This window comes from Phyllobates terribilis, unplaced genomic scaffold (assembly GCF_046119375.1).
Source record: "Phyllobates terribilis strain yellow unplaced genomic scaffold, ASM4611937v1 Scaffold_2__4_contigs__length_985480577, whole genome shotgun sequence".
Lineage (NCBI taxonomy): Eukaryota > Metazoa > Chordata > Amphibia > Anura > Dendrobatidae > Phyllobates > Phyllobates terribilis.
Genome location: NW_027362762.1, coordinates 456,340,835 through 456,359,180, shown reverse-complemented (window position 1 = coordinate 456,359,180; position 18,346 = coordinate 456,340,835).

Here is an 18,346-nt window from a genome sequence, read left to right as displayed (position 1 = left end):
TATGAGTACAGGCATCAGATATTTCATTAGCCACATTTTATCCTGTATATAACATTGTATGTCTGTGCACATCCAGTATATGGAATAATATGTGACTGGTATATCAAATACTGTGATAGACATCAGATATTTTACAGTATGTTGGTGGTCATTTATATGACAGTGTATATAAGGAGCATGAGTAATCCAAGACTTTATCACTACAGGCAACACCAAAACTATAGATACCATCAAAATGAAACAATAGGTGCTTATTGCCGCTAAAAGAAATCTTTAGTAAATATTGAAAAAATTAAACGACAATCCTACAGACTATAGCAATGGAGGGCCACAAATCACCAACACATGAGTATCATATTTACAGAGACATAGTAGTCAGTATACTGTATATATATGCTTATAACATGATTGGCAAAAAAAATCTTAATTGTACGCATATGTAGCACAATGTGAATGTTAATCTATATAATTGACATTAACCAAGGGGAAATGTAAGTGTCTGTAGAACTACTAAGAAGATAGCTTCATAGAATCACAAGCCCAAGTGGGTACACATATATAGTATGTAATATTAAGCTCTATAAAGAATCTCCTATAAAATAAAAATCCAAAAATGGAGAAGAACCAGCTACAAGGCAACTTACATGTCCAAGTGAGTAAATGTGGGATGCGGTCCTATGTACCTCAAAGCACGTTTCACCCTTGCTTCATCAGGGGCCCCCAAAACATCCATTTAGAATAGTTTATTTTATAGGATATTCCATAAAGAGCTTAATATAATATACTATATATGTGTACCCACTTGGGCTTGTGAGTCTATGAAGCTATCTTCTTAGTTGTTCTACAGACACTTACATTTCCTATTGGTTAATGTCAATTATATAGTATAGATTAACATTCACATTGTGCTACATATGCGTGCAATCATTAGGATTTTTTTGTTGGCAACTAATATATATATATATAATGTGTATATATGACCACTATGTCTTTTTAAATGTGATACTCATGTGTTGGTGACTTGGGGTCCTCCATTGCTATACTCTGTAGAATTGTCTTTTAATTTTTGCAATATTTAATAAAAAAATATTTTAGCGGAAATAAGCAGCTATTGTTTCATTTTGGTGGCATCTACTGTCATATATACGTATATACATACAGCAATGTATATACTGTATAATATCTGATGTCTGTAGTCACAGTATGTCAGCAACCTACAGTATGTAGTATATTGTGCACTGACGTTAGATCATATATGCCCTGGGCTGGCTAACAGACAAAACATTGTATAGATGGCAGTATATATATATATAATCTGTGATGTCTTGTACAGGGCTGACTCCAGGTTTTTGTGGGCTTCGGGTGAAAGAGTCTCAGGGGGCTCCTTTTAACACATACCACAATTCATGATACACAGATACTGCAGAGAAACATAGATATAGTACAGTGCCAAAGATTTCACTTACTACTTACATTACATGAGTGATATCTCTGGTAAATTCTACAATAGCTCAGAAACTGGCTTATCCTAGCAGCGCAAAGTGCGTGCCCTGGGAAGAGTCAAAAGTTTTCATTTTAGACCGGACAGTATAGTCCTCCATACAGTATTATGGACACCACATAGTCCTCCATACAGAATAATGAACCCCATATATTACTCCATGCAGAATAATGGGCTTCATATAATGCTCCATACAGAATAATGGGCCCCATATAGAATAATGGACCCCATATAATGCTCCATACAGAATGGGCCCCATATAATACTCCATACAGAATAATGGGCCCCATATAATGCTCCATACAGAATAATGAGCTCCATACGGAATAATGGGCCCCATGTAATGCTTCACTACAGAATGAGCCCCATATAATGCTCCATAGAGAATGGGCCCCATATAATGCTCAATAGAGAATGGAGGTCATGTAATGCTCCATAGAAAATGGGCCCCATGTAATGCTCCATAGAGAATGGGCCTCATGTAATGCTCCATAGAGAATGGGCTCCATACATAAAAATTTAAATCAAATACTCACCTCTCCTTGTTCCCCGCTGGCTGTAGGTCCTGTCTCTTCAGCATCTTCAGGCCCTCTGCACTGCTCAGCACAGAGGGTGCACTGTAGTGACGTCATCGCGCCCTCTTCCCTGAGACGTTACAGAGTCAGAAGACACGGATGAGACAGGACCTGCGGCCAGTGGGGTACGAGGAGAGGTATTTCAAACAGCACCAGCGCCCCCCCCAACTAACAGGCCCAATAACGTGCCGGTGTCCCTGTTTATGAGTGGACCCCCAGCTTGCCCATGGCCCCGGCACTTGCCCGGGGGTGTCGAGTGGTAACGTCGGCCCTGGTCCTGTAGCCGGTGCAGGATCAGTCTTGGGCAGGGGTCTGTATAGTCAGGTCTAAAGTGTCTCTATCTCGGGTCCGATGTGATTTCAACATTAATTCAGATCAGGAGCCGATGATCTTACACTGACAGCATGACCCCAACCTGCATGAAGGGTCCATCTGCTACAATAAATCTTTCTGATCCTCAGCAGAGTGGCCATAGATAATATTCTGAATCCGGCCTTGGACTTGTCGGGAAGTAAGCAGCGTCCTGCCACTTCCACACTCTACAAAAAGCATAAATCTCCTGCCCCCACCACTATCTGGGGCTCATACTTACAAGAACCAAGATGTCTGATCTCCCGTACTGCTCAGCGGCTGAAGCTTCTCTCCGGCAGCCAGAAGAACGTGAGCAGTGCCTTTTGTGCTGCGCTGCAGACGCCCGGCCAACACAGTACACATTTAAAGATACAGGGCCGCCTTGCCTTCTCTGAAGAAGCAGATGGCTGGGCGAACCTCAACAGCTGCTTGACTACTGGCCTGGAGGGTATGTGCCCCTCTGCCCATCCCGCCCCTGGTCAATATGATACCATCTTTTTCATTAATTGGTTAGGTTAGAAGAAATTTCACTCCAAAACAGTGGATTTGGTACTTTATTACTGTATATTCATACATAGAAAACATGGCAATGAAAAAGTAAACGCACGTACATAAAATTGTCCCACCATGAATTAAAAAAAAAAACTTTAAGATACAGATAATACTTGTATATAAAAATATTAATACATTTTCAAATTATATATAAAGTACACAAAAGTCAATAGCCCTAACATATAGTCTACACAGGGTCCCCACATGGTACAAACAAAATACAAGGTCATCCAGGATATAACAAAAAATAACAAATACATTGAATCTATTCTGCAATCCCATGTCTATACAAGACAATAATATGCAAAATTATACAGTGTCAAAGAAATGGCCTAGAGTCCAAAAAACCATATGGTTGGCAAAAACATATTTTACTAAACAGAAAAACTTTCCTGCAGAGCAATGTAGATGTCATATCAAGAAGGTTACGATGGCAGGAAGAGGTTCTGCAGCAGCAGGTTGAATATTACAAAGAATATTGTGCCTCTTTTGTAACAGCCCTGATCATGGAGTGGATATAAATGTCCATAGACTACTACATGGCGATGATGCCTACAAATGAGAGAATGCACAGCTAATACTGTAAATGATACAAATATTAGCAGTCATCCAATTACAATCATGAGGTCCAGGGTAAGTGAATTTGTACAGGTCATTGACCTCTGTGATGACATCTGATATTTTCAAAAATTTATAGTGCGGGGTACATTGGGATTCATTAATAAATCTGCCCACTAGAAAACTAGTTACCCATACTAACCAATTAGAGCTCAGCTAAGGTTGTATTAACTGACCTGGAAAAATAAAAGCTGTTCTGTGATTGGCTAGGATAAGCTAAAAGGCTGTTTTAATGAATGCTTCCCAATGTACCACGCCCCACCATAAATGTTATTGATTACAGTATGGGCCACAATATTCTATGTGTATAAGCGTCACATTAATCTTATAGATGGTTGCTACCTTGGGCATGCTATATTGAAATATAAGAAGATGATATCAGTGGGGTCCATGAGGCAGAGCAGTGTGTAGTACGTGTGACATTTCCTAATATCGAGCAATCAATACTGTACCTTGGTCTGGAATGCAAAGTCTGCGTGGACAAGGAAGGGGCTCCCAGATACCAGCTGTAAAACCCGCCGCTCCACCATCACACGCTCATCACCGTCAGCAAGCAGGGCATTTTTGCCGATGATCTTAACAGCAAAATGTTTGCGGGTAGATGAATCTTCCGCCAGCAGGACCATTCCATAACATCCACGGCCAAGCACATGATGGAATAATAATCTCCTCTTGATGGTATCAGTATCAGAGACTGTGCTTTTAGAGACGGTTGGCCGAACACCGCTGCTTCCTTCAGCTTCCTGCTTTAGATCCATGGCTTTCGGTCCTGATGTAATCCTTCTTTTCTTCTCCTTTTTGTCACCCGATAAAATGAAGATGGCTCCTCTCTTCTTGGCTCCCATCTTCTGACTTTCTAGCTCCTCATTTTCTTCCACTTCTTCTTTCTTCTGGACTGGTTGTTTGGTCCTCTTGACTGAAGACTTCCTCTCATCATCAGATGTGTCATGGGAAGGTCTTCGTCTCTTCGCTCCTTCTCTCCTCACCACAATCTCCTCCTCCTTTTTTTCCACTTCTCTCTTCTGGACTGGTTGTTTGGTCCTCTTGACTGAAGACTTCCTCTCATCATCAGATGTGTCATGGGAAGGTCTTCGTCTCTTCGCTCCTTCTCTCCTCACCACAATCTCCTCCTCTTTTGTATCCATATTATCGCTTTGCTTTGGGTCAGACGGCATCTCCTCCACTGTTGTTGGTCAATTCCAACTGTCACTTCCAACTGTAACTCAGTGCACTTCATATGGAATCATCATGCAGGCACCACCACTGGTCATGTGATCAGCATCTGACCAATGATATTTAAGAGATAAATGAACATTAGCTGAGATTAAATATTCAGGTAAAATTCAGGTATTCTGTGGAACACAAGGTGCCACATTTACTAATAGTAATAGAACTGCACTAAGTCACCAATTTAACTTACATTGTTATTACAGAGCATCATATGAGTGTAATATAATAAACATTAGCAAGATGTATGATTTCCATCCACTCTACGTATCATAGAAATACAGATTTACTATCTTTTTATTTCCATGTAGTAGAAGCCAACCTGATTGTTTGCCGCATGCTATGGTGATAGATAAGCATGCATAACTGTGCCAAACAGTGAGGAGCACCGAAATGGGACATATGATTCATGTAGCCAGGGGCGTAATGACCGCAGTCGCAGCGACTGTCACTGCCAGGGGGGTCAGGAGCCCGCCGACGGCAGCAGAAATTTCAACTGGATGTGTGTCCGAGGATTGCAGTGCACAGTCCCTTCAGTTACGTGCGCTACAAATCAGGGGCTGGGGGGCAGAGGGGCATATGTATATGTGCAGGTCCGTCCCATCACAGTGGTGAAGACACGTCCACACTGCACACGGTGTACTGCCGTCTGCTGAAGTGGTAGGCGCGCGCCTGAATGCATCTTCTTCCTGCCGGAGAGGAGCTTGGGGGCCTGTGCGGTGACGAGGTGGACGCCGCTTACCTCCTGATAAGTATATGTCACATCATATATCTGTGCACATAGTATACCACGCTAGTATATAGCAGAAAGGAAACATCGACCAAAAGAGTCCAGGCACGAGGGTGATGCAAATAATTATTTTATTGATAACCAGGTGATAACAGAGGAAATGCAAAATAATGGGGGAAAATTAAAAACAATACGCAAAGGGGACGCCGAGACAGGAATTACAATTAAAACCAGTGGGAATGGATCATGATTAGAACAGCAAAAGGATAATACAGAGAATCAAGCCACAAATTAATCCAGTATATCAAAAATATATACACATATCCATTACTTAGATATATCTGTACATATGATTATGATAATTAAACTTTACATAAAGTGCAAGTGCCTCCAAAGTATAAATCTACATAAATTATATATCTCATATGTGAACAAATAGATGCAAGAAGGTGCTAGTGCTTCAACAGTATATGTATATATACAAAAGGGCTGATCCCTTATTGTTTGGATGTCAGTGTGAATCCTGTAGAGAGTAGTGCACTGACTTGGACATATGTGCTGCTGACAGATATGTACTTGTATCCACTATAAGCGTTTTTAAAAAGGGTGACCACATGTTCATTGTACTCACGCTATAGCAGATACAGATCCCACTCCTGAATGGCGTCCACCCCGAAGCGCATTTTGGTTCTTGCCTTCGTCGGGGGGTGGCATGATTCGGAAAGAGCTATGAGTTAAATGGACAACTATGGCCAATCAGGATGGAAGTATGTCTCCACCAACCAAAGGGTGCTGAGGAGGCGTGGCGCGACGTATGACGCGCACCAACGCTACAAGGCAACTATGGCGACCACGTCATGTGACCTGTGACGCTGTGAGCACGTGATGGAGACACATTATCGGGGTGTCACGGGGCACATGTAGATACAGTCGGCGGGGATGACGTGGAGACCAGGGCGTTCACGCATACCGCCTCTTCAGCAGACATCTAATCTACTGATTGAGTGTGGATGGATCGGATGAAATGCAGAATCTTCTTAATTTATAATAATGGATAAAGAGTATAGGCAGGGGCGTACATAGAAATCATGGGACCCCATATCAAAAGTTCCAATTGGGGCAACCCCCCAAAAAAGAAAAAAAACAAAAATTAAATAATTGTCGGGATCACAGAAGAGCAGATCTCACAACTTTCCAGCCTTTATAAAGTAATTTTCCTCCTACTGCCAACAAAAGTGCCCCCCCAAACACAGTTTGATAGCCCCATGGTGAATTCCTCCACATGCACAGTATAATGACCCTACTGTACCCCACCTCAACTCCCAAGGAAAAGTATGATCCCCCCAACTGTGACCCCCACACAGCCCTCCATGCACATTAACACCTTAATGACTGGATCATTTTCCTTTTTCGCTCCCCTTGTTCCCAGAGCCATAACTTTTTTATTTTTAGGTCAATATGGAAGGGGGAGGGATTATTTTCTGCGGGACAAGTTGTACTTTTGAACTACATATCGTGTACTGGAAAGCATGAAAAAAAATCCAAGTGCAGTGAAATTGCAAAAAAAATGCAATCCCACAGTTGTTGTTTTTTTTTTTTTTACCACGTTCACTGAATGCTAAAACTGACCTGCCATGATTATTCTCCAGGTCATTACAAGTTTGTAGACACCAAACATGTATAGGTTCTTTTTTATTGTAAGCTATGTGCCCACGATGCAGAAATGCTCCGGATTTTTTCCTGAGCGTTTCTGCATCTCCCTGGCAGAAAAAACACATGCGGATTGTACATGTGGATTTTACATGCATTTTTCCTGCCAGGGACAAGTGGATGTGAAGCGTTCTTCACATGCATTTCCGCATGCGAGTTGATAAGTGCTTTCCAAGCGATTTTAGCATCACTTGGAAAGTGCTTGACAACTTGGTCACACTATATAAATCCATGCAACCGGCATGGATTTATATAGTGTGACCAAAAGAATGGTAAAAAATAAAAAAATATTATACTTACTTTCTGATGGCCCGCGGTGTGCTTGTCTTGGCTTGCCGGCAGCTCGCGGTAGACTAAAGGACATGCCGACGTCAGCGGTCGCGTGACCCGTCACATGACTAAATGACGTCACCGCAGGTCCTTTTAGTCTACCGCGAGCAACCGGCAAGCCGAGACAAGGACACCGCGGACCATCAGAAAGTAAGTATAATATTTTTTTTTTTTTACAGGTACTATGTTACCCAGGTCCGGAGGAGAGTCTCCTCTTCTCCAAACCCGGGTACCATCCCCACATTGAACCGCATGTATAGATCCAGTGATGCGGCTGACATGCGGTCCAATGCAAGTCAATGGCGGCGAAAACGCCGCGTTTCCGCAAAATAATTGGTAGTGCTGCGGATTTTTCCGCAATGATAATCCGCAGCGGAAATTTCCGCAGCTTGTGCACACCACATGCGGATTATCATTGGGGAACATGGCAAATCTTCTACCAAGGGTTTTTTAAGCATTTCTGCAGTGGAATTGCCGCTGCGGAAACACTTAAAAAAAACGCATAGTGGGCACACAGCCTAAGTAGTGAAAAAAAATTCCAAAGTTTGCTAAAAAAAAAAAAAAAAAAAAAAAGGCGCCATTTTCAGAGACCCGTAGTGTCTCCATTTTTCGGGATCTGGGGCCGGGTGAGGGCTTATTTTTTGCACGTCGAGCTGACATTTTTATTGATACCATTTTGGGGTAGATCCGATGTTTTGATCACCTGTTATTGCATTTTATTGCAATGTTGCGACGATCAAAAAAACATAATTCTGGCGTTTAGAATTTTTTTCTCGTTACGCCATTTACCGATTGGATTAATTAATTTTTTATATTGATAGATCAGGCGATTCTGAACTCGGCGATACCAAATGTGTGTATGTGGGGTTTTTTGTTTTATTATTTTATTTTGAATGGGGCGAAGGGGGGGGGGGTGATTTAAACTTTTACATTTCTTTATATTTTTAAAAACATTTTTTTTTGTTACACTTTTTGCTTGCTTCAATAGTCTCCATAGTAGACTAGAAGCAGCACTTGTCTGATCGCCTCTGCTGCATACAGGTGATGAGCAGATCGCCTGTATGCAGTAGATTTGCTCACTTGCTATGAGCGACTGACCACTGGGCGGCGCTCATAGCAATCAGGACATGACAACCACAGGGGTCTACTGTAGACCCCGGGTTGTCATGCCAACCCATCGGTGACCCGCGATCATGTGACAGAGTCATCGATGGGCGGTGCTAATGCCGCGCTTCCGGCAAGGTGATGTTAAAGGATGCTGTCAGAGATTGACAGTGGCATTTAACAGCCGCGGGTGAAGGGTGGATCGCGATTTCACCCATGGCTGTTGCGGGCACATGTCAACTGTATAGATCAGCTGACATGTGCCTGGTTCAGTGCGGGCTCAGCGCCAGAGCCTGCTCTGAACCGGGGGTGATGACTTGGGGCGTACTAATACTAAGTCATAAAGGGGTTAAGGGGCCCACATACAGTATAATGGCCCACACTATCCCTCCAAACAGTAAGATGGCCCCCACACAGTATGAAGGACTCCACACAAACCTTCACACTGTATAATTGCTTGCACACAGTATATTGGTTCCACATAACCCTCCAAATATTATAATGGCCCCACATAGCCTTCCATATAGTATAATGTGCCCCCCATAATCCTCCATATAGTATAATGCACTCTCCATGCAATAAAATACACTTCCATGGTCCTCCATATAGTATACTGCACTCTTCATAGTCCTCCACACAATATATTGTAGCCCCCATGGTCCTGCATGCAGTATAATGCAGCACCCATAGGGCATAGTGCTGCCCCCATAGGGCATAGAGCGACCACAGTCCTCCAGTAATATGTGCACCACATTTAAATGAATACACACTCGCCGATCCTTGCACCCCCGCTGCTTCAGTCTCTGCAGCGCGTCTCCTCAGCTCCACTGCCTGACCCAGTGGTGCGGTGAAGTGACATCATTGCGCCGCTGCGTCAGACGCAGAGGGGGAATGATGGGAGAGGCAGGACCGGTTTTAGAGAAAGTGGGGCCCTAAGCAAAAGTTTACAATGGGGCCACAAATGCTCACATATTGCACCATCACACTCACAGATTTTGGTTGTATTTACATGCTCTGAGCACAGGCCATTAAACGGGCGTGATTGACAATACTGAAGTCGTTCTATACTTTTTCCCCGGCCTTTTTACACCGACTGAGGAAGAATGATGGGGACAGAACAATCACTAATAGATCAATCTGTCCCCATACACATCATGTTATCAGCAGCACATCTGCAGCTTACACCCGGCAATGTGCTGCTGAGAACAATGATGTTTGTTCTGCCATAAACCATCCAATCACCCGATGAATGAGCAGCATTTTGCTTGTTCGTTGGATGATTGCCGATATATTTACACCTATGAGCGCTTGTCTGTGCAGCCGGAATTTATAAATGTGGAAGCTATACACACACAAACACATACACACACAGTGTCACATACTGCCACTGTCTCTATACCTGCCCATCTACATATACTATTAACATACATACAAGTTAGAGTAATGCAATAAAATATATAACCAAACATGCACACACGTACACGGCACACACACGTAACACACATGTACATGGCACACACTTATATACGGCACAAACATATGTGGCACCCCAGGGGTCTGGTTTCCACAGTAATGTAATGTTATGTCTGAGAGCAGGTGGGAGGTCCTTTGGTCAGGGATCCTGTGCATGCCACACCTCCTGCCCAGTCTTGGGAGGGGAAGAACTTCCCCTATAAAAACCCGGGGCTGAAGCAGGGTAAGTCAGTCAAGGAGAGTAGAGACAAGAAACAGTCATAGGAAGAAACAGCAGAAGCTCAGTGGGAGCAATACTACTACGAGTCAGGGGCTGGCAGCTGCAGAGCTCGCCCTGACTGAGAAGCTTTCTTACCGGACCCGGCGTCCGAGGCTGTGGGGACTAACTCTTACCCAGCAGCAGAAGCCGACCGGCAGGGGATTTCAGGTCCTCAGGCCCAGAAACCCGAAGGCCCGGTCACACGCGTGGGACCAGCACCGCCATCGTGGAGCGGAAGCCATTAGAAGGCCCCGAGTCACCGGCCATACAGGTGAGCACCACACGGTACACTCAGGGACGTGGGCTACTTATATCCGCTTCTAGCAAGGTGTTATGCACACGCCCGGGCTAAGCGGCGTGTGCGTGTGATTGGTAGTGATTCCACTGGACCGTGCCGGAGAGTGAATGCCTGGAGGGGCGTGACTAGGTATTCACCCGATCCGACCAGGGTCGCACGACGGCATACGACGCCAGTGCACCAAGGAGGAACCGAGCAGAGGGACCAGGTGCTACTCCAGGACAGACCCCGGACACGGCTGTTGACCCACACAGGGGAATACAGGAACAGGCTGGTAGGCTGGCACACAGACTGGTGGGTATAGGCAGGCACGACTGGTATGCAGGCAGGCGGGTATGCAGGCAGGGGGGTAAAGACAAGCACAGCTAGAGTGCAGACAGGGAGGCACTAGCAGGTAGGAACACAGGCGGGATAGGACCCAGTACACACCGGGACTCAGGAACAATACAGGCAGAGGGTTACAGGCAAGCACAGCTAGAGTGCAGACAAGGCTGAGCAGGGAGGACAGGGCTCTGTTCACACGGAACAGACAGGAAGGGAAAGACAGAGCCAGATACTCACACAGTACTTGCAGAGACAACAAGCAGGAGTTAGGTACGAGTTCAGACTCTGCAGAAAAAGGAAGGGAACGGACATAGAGGCAAAACAGGTAAAGGACAGGAGAGAGTTCAGACTGGAACTGAGTGTACGGAGGAGACCGACACTGCAGAGGGATACAGGAGCGGGTCTGGGAATACGGCCCCCAGAGAGGCGGAACGAACAGGCAAGGAGCGTGTTCAGACAGGACAGACCAGACACAGGAGCGGGTCTAGGAAATCGGCCACTAGAAGGCGGAACGAACAGGCAAGGAGCGTGTTCAGACAGGACAGACCAGACACAGGAGCGGGTCTAGGAAATCGGCCACTAGAAGGCGAGAGGAACAGGCTAGGAGCGAGTACAGACAGGTCAGACAAGATACAGGAACGGGTCTAGGTAATCGGCCCCTAGAAGGCAGGAGGAACAGGCTAGGAGCGTGTTCAGACAGGACAGACAAGAGAACACAGAAAGGACTCAGTTCAGACACGGGAGCTGATACCGCAAAGCAGGAGACATACAGGACTCAGTTCAGACACGGGAACTGATACAAAAAGCAGGAGACAAGAGACGGGACCTGGCACCTTCAGAGTGCAAGCACACACTGAAGGAAACACTATGCTCAGGCAGGGATAGAAGGGAGCTGCTGAGCTATATACCAAGTGACAGACAGCAATAGGCTGAGGACGCACAAGGGGTGTGACCCACAGCAGGTACAAAAGGCAGGAAGTGATCGGGCGCCGCCCTTAAGCAGCAGAAACAGACACAAACAGACAGCATGGAGGGAAGCCAGAGAGACATTCTGGACAGGAGATCAAGTGCGCCCTCTTGCACAGTGGGAGATGGACCACCATGCAAGGACGCCGCCAGGTATGTTACACAAGGTAGCCAGAAGAGTACAGTCAGTTTGGGAGGCCTACAACTCCGCCTGGCCAGGGGAGATCCCATCTGCTCAAGGACTGACCAGGCCCCGTTCGCTAGCAAGTACTCCGGGAGGGTCTATCGTTGTTACCAGTAAAGACCCTGAATTACACCGCACCGTCTCTGAGTGGTTCCTGCTACCCCCATCTTCCACGTCGGCTGCCCTGAGGCCATACCCCTCCCGTTGGGGGTTATACTATCACGCTGCACAATTCTACACCGGCCTCAGCGGTCTGCCCTGCAGCGGCAGCTCCATAGTTGCAAATCAACGGGTGGCGTAGTCGACACTCAAATAACATCTATCAAGACTGCCACACACTGAGTTTGACTCCCTGGGCACGGACCAGGTCCCCGCCACTCGGAGACTACAACCCTCATCTGATCCGGTTCCGGGTAAGCCCCCGTGCGCGAGACGCTGCGCGACACAGCAGGCCCAGGGGCGCGTCAACTTTTGGCGTAGTCGGCAGGATTTCGTGCCCGCAACCACCGGGTACTGCGTGCCTGAAAAAGAGACTTTTAAAACTCACCATCCGTGAAGTTTTCCCGCCATCGGTGAAGATTCCCGCCATCCGGCGCCATTTTCAGCCTTCTTCCCGCCATCTGTGAAGATTCCCGCCATCCGGCGCCATCTTCAGCCTTCTTCCCGCCATCCGTGGAGTTTTCCCGCCGTTGGACGCCATCTTGAGGACGCCGCGCGGGAAGAAGAGGGGCGTGGACTCCGGAAAGCCCGCGAGAACTGAAGCCCCGCCTCACGTCCGGACGTTGCGTAAGGTCCTGGAAGGAGCCCAGCAGACGCCGACGTCACCGGAGCGCGACGGAAGGTCCTCAACCCTGACGATCCACTGCGGAGCCGCGGCCTACGGAAGAGGATCATCGCAAGGTAGGCCACGGTCCACTAGGGGGGAGAAGGATGTCGGATACGGAGGAGAGCTTCACCGCTTCAACCCCCGCCAGCGCCACCGCTGTCGCAGTCATGCCTTTCACCATGCCCTATATCCCGGGGGCAGCCTGGCTACCCCAGTACTCAGGGGAGTCACATACCCTGCAGGACTTTAGAGAAAGGCTGGATAGCCTCTTCCAGGTGTACCCCCTCACAGAGGAGCAAAAAGTGAGCATCCTGGTGGCCCAATTAACCGGAGCAGCCCGAAGGGAGGTAAAGTCCTGGCCACCTGGGGGGAGGACTGTCGCAGGGATACTAACCCGGCTGAGGGACACCTTTGATACCCGCACCTCAGCCGAGATCAAGCTTAGATTCTACGGGTGCAAACAGCGGGCCCATGAGAGTATAAGGGACTATGCCCTGAACCTACAAGAGGCCCTGAGAGCCGTTAAGCAGACCGACCCTGACGGCGTGGGAGACGAGGACAGGCTGTTGACTGAACAATTTATAGAGGGTTTATATTGCAATGTCCACCGAACCCAGTTGCGGGCAATGGCCCTACAGGACTCTCATCTGGGATTTGCACAGTTCAAGGACAGAGCCATCCGGGTGCTCCGAGAACCGGCACCGGATGGTGTTGTGACCCACAGGCGCCCAGCTATCACTTACCACCAGGAGGCGGCGCCCTTGTCGGCAGGGCCTGTAGGGGCTGATGCGCAGGCTTTGAACAATGACCCGGCTCCAGACCTGCACCATCAGGTCCAAGAGCTAGCTAAAAAGCGTTGCTGCGTTAACCCGAACTGTGCAGTCTTTACAGGCTTCCACTCCAGGGAAGATCCAGCTGGCATCCGGACCGGAGAACATCCCGTGGCGTCGACCAAGGAGGACCCCACCGGCCAGAGGAAGACCCAGTGACCGGTACAACGAGGACGGACGACCCATCTGCCGCCGCTGTAATCAACCCGGACATATGGCAAGGTACTGTCCTTTAAACTGGCACAACCTGGGGGTAGAGGGCCAACCCCCAGGAAAAAGATCACCAGGCCCATCGAACTGGCGCGACAAATATGTCGGAGGACGTCCAGTCTTGCCTGTGGTACTGGATGGCATCCCTATGAGTGCCCTACTGGACACCGGGTCACAGGTCACCACCATCCCGTACGTGCTCTTCAAGCAGTACTGGAATGACTCGGATATAACCCGCTACCCTGACGACGACTTGAGTATCATCGCCAGCAATGGTCAGCCCGTGCCACAGATCGGATTTAAAGAGGCGACCATTAAAATTGGTAGAGTCGAACTAGCAGCACAGGGACTGATTATTGTAGACATTGACAAACACGAGAGTCACCCAAAGATAACGCTAGGAACTAATGTAATTGAAAATTGTCTTGCAGAGGTGATTTTCCTTTTACAGCAGGTTGCCAAGAATGCCAGCTCCGGCGAGCAGCGGGTGCTCCAGAAAGAGATCCGGGCACTGATGCGACGGCAACAGGTGGAACTCTCCGGCGGTGAGATTGGTAGCGTAAGAATGTGTGACCCTTTTCCTATTGCCATGCCCCCAAAAAGTGAAATGATGATTTGGTGCCGGGCAGCTATTGGTCTGAGAGGTAGAGATTACCAGGCAATGGTAGAACCAGTTTACTCAGACAGTAGGCCCACCATCTTGACAGCACAGGGGGTGGTTAATGTACGCCATGGGAGGGTGCCCGTTCGCATAATCAATATCGGGAAGAGGGAAGTGTACCTGCCCCGGTATGCCACGCTAGCCAAATTATATACCATTAACCAAAATGCTATACAATCTGTGGAACCCTTGCCTCCATCTCACCCGGAGGAAGGTAACGGCTCTAAGAAAACAATGGAGGACTGGTGTCAGCAACTACATTTGGGTACTGACTCCACTCCCTCACATCAGAAACAGGGAGTCTATCGGGTGGTTCAAGAGTACGAGAGAGTGTTTAGTAAACACCCGTTAGACTTCGGGCGAGTCAAGGGGGTAGAACACCACATCCCCACGGGAGACCATCCTCCCATAAAAGAGAGGTATCGACCCGTACCCCCTGCACACTACCAACACGCCAAGGGGATGCTTAGAGACATGAAGGAGGCTGGGGTGATCAGGGATAGCTGTAGCCCCTGGGCAGCTCCACTAGTCTTAGTCAGAAAAAAAGACAACACCATGAGGATGTGTGTAGATTACCGGAAAATCAACCGTATCACACACAAGGATGCGTACCCCTTACCAAGGATAGAGGAGTCATTGGCTGCTTTAAGATCTGCTAACTTCTTCTCTACCTTGGATCTCACTAGCGGGTACTGGCAGGTTCCTGTAGCAGAGGCGGACCGGGAGAAGACCGCATTCACCACCCCGATGGGACTTAGCGAGTTCACCTGCATGCCGTTCGGACTCTGCAACGCACCAGGAACCTTCCAACGACTAATGGAGTGTTGTCTGGGCCACAGAAACTTCGAGACGGTCCTGTTGTACCTGGACGATGTCATCGTATATTCCAAGACGTATGAGGACCACCTGAAACACCTGGCGGTAGTGTTCGAAGCTCTGGCGAGTTACGGCCTAAAGGTGAAACCCTCCAAGTGTCACCTCCTGAAACCAAAGGTGCAGTACCTGGGACACGTGGTGAGCGCTGACGGAGTGGCTCCCGACCCTGATAAGATCACCGCAATTAAGGAATGGCCAAGCCCCTCCAGCGTAAAAGAAGTGCGGCAGTTCCTCGGGTTGGTAGGCTACTACCGAAGGTTTATTCCCGGTTTCACCAAAAAGGCAGCACCTATGCAGGACCTCCTGATAGGCCAATCCCGGAAGGCCAAGAACCAGAAGCCGCCCTTCAAATGGGAGGAGCTGGAAGAAGAGTCCTTCCGCCAGCTGAAGATGGCCCTCACGGGGGACGAAATCCTGGCGTACCCGGATTATAGCCAGCCCTTTATCCTCTACACCGACGCCAGTAACATCGGGCTAGGAGCCGTACTGTCCCAGATCCAGCAGGGGAAGGAACGAGTAATCGCCTACGCCAGCCGAAAGCTGCGACCCACCGAAAGGAACCCCGAGAATTACAGCTCATTTAAGCTAGAGTTCCTGGCCGCAGTATGGGCAGTCACCGAGCGCTTTAAGCATTACCTCGCTTCTTCCCGGTTCACCGTGTACACGGATAACAACCCGTTGACACACCTGGACACGGCAAGACTCGGTGCCCTGGAGCAGAGGTGGATGGCCCGTCTGTCCAACTACGAGTTCACAATCAAATACCGGGCCGGACGCTCCAATACCAACGCGGACGCCCTGTCCAGGATGCCCAACCTGCCGGACGAAGGAGAAGATCCGGAGGGACTGGAAGAAGTTGAACTCCCTGCGTTCCACCATCATGGGACTATCCAGTATTCCCACCGGGTAAGGAGTAAGCAGGCTGCTACGTTGAACCCCTTACCTTACTACAACTGGGCGGAAACGCAAGACAGCGACCCTGCCGTCCGACTGGTGAAGGAGATGCTGACTCGCCCGGAGGCTTGCCTTGAACCAGACGCTCCGGAGGAAGCCAAACAACTATGGGCAGAGAGGAGTCGACTGTTCCTTTACAAGGGGAAGTTGTGCCGCAGAATGGTTAACTCCCGGACGCATGAACTACTCTGGCAAGTAGTGGTGCCACGAAGAGACGCAGCCATGGTGATGGAGGCATACCACGACGGAGCTGGACACTTCGGGTGGAAGAAGCTGGAGTTCCTGCTGCGCGAGCGATTCCACTGGGTAGGCATGAGGGGAACCATTGAGAAGTGGTGCAGAGACTGTGGCCCGTGCAACCTAAGAAGGAAGGACCGTGCCAGCCAGAAGACTCCCCTGCAGTCCATCGTCACCCGGCAGCCGTTGGAACTGGTAGCCTTGGATCATGTAAAACTGACCCCAAGCAGAAGTGGCTACGTCTACGCACTCACCATCGTGGATCACTACTCCCGGTTCTTGGTTGTCGTCCCCGTCAAGGACTTAACAGCTCGAACAGCAGCGAGAGCCTTCCAGCAGCATTTCTGCCGTCCACACGGGTACCCGGACCAAGTGTTGACAGACCAGGGACCTGCCTTTGAAGCGGAGGTCTTCCAAGAATTCTGCACTCTGTATGGCTGCCGGAAGATAAGGACGACACCCTATCATCCGCAAACTAATGGACTTTGTGAGAAAATGAACCAGGTGGTAATGGATCTCCTGAAAACGTTGCCCCTGGAAGAACGCAGTCTGTGGCCTGAGAAGCTGCCCGATCTAGTGGACCTATACACCAACTGTACCCCGGCTTACCTAATGAGGGCAAGACCTGGTAAGTTACCTGTTGACCTGGAAATGGGAGTCCTGACACCCGAGGACACTTCACCAGAAGCAGACTGGGACACAGAGAGGCAGCAGCAGTACCGGAGAGTACAGGAGAGCGTGGAGCGAAGTCTCTGTCAGGCTAGGGAAAGACAAGAGAAAACTTACAACCAGTATGCTCCCGCTGTTCCCCTGGTACCCGGAGAGCAGTTCTTGAAGAGGAAGAGACGGCTCCACAAGTTGGACGACCAGTGGGAGAAGGACCCGTACACCGTACTGCCCTCAAGCCACGAGAACCCGAAGGTTTGTACCATCAGTAAAGACGGAGGGGAAACCACAGCCATTGTATCCCGGGACCACCTGAAAAAGTGTCCCGAACAACTGAGGAACCCTGAAGAGGAACAAGAAGACCATCGACCCGTAGAGGAAAGGGAAGATATGGTTAGTACTGTGCTCGGGGACTTCCCTCGGTCTTGGACTCAAGTCAATGGTGCAGTTGTGGTACCCGTACTCACCTTCCTCCAACCAGCATCCCAAGCACCTACGGAGCAACAGGTAGAGCTGGAAGAACAGCCGGTCCAGGAGGCAGAAGACCCCACACCAGCAGACCAGGAGGATCAACCCTCTGCTTGCAGTGAGCCTGCCATATCCCTAGTGAGCCAAAGAGCCGGTAGACAGCTGCCCAGTTTACCCTTGACAGCTCCTACACCCTGTAGTTCAGGGCTAGACAGTCAGCTCCGTAGGTCCACTAGGGCCACTAGAGGCCAGTTACCCGCACGTTGGAGGATTTGAAGTGTATAAATTGTTTTATTTATGTTTACCTGTGTATTGTTGCTTGTGTATAATTTTGTGTTTCTAGTTATTTGTAGGAGTCCTTGGTGGATTTACCGGGAATCCCTTGTACATAGTTGGAGCGTAACCCAGGATGGACT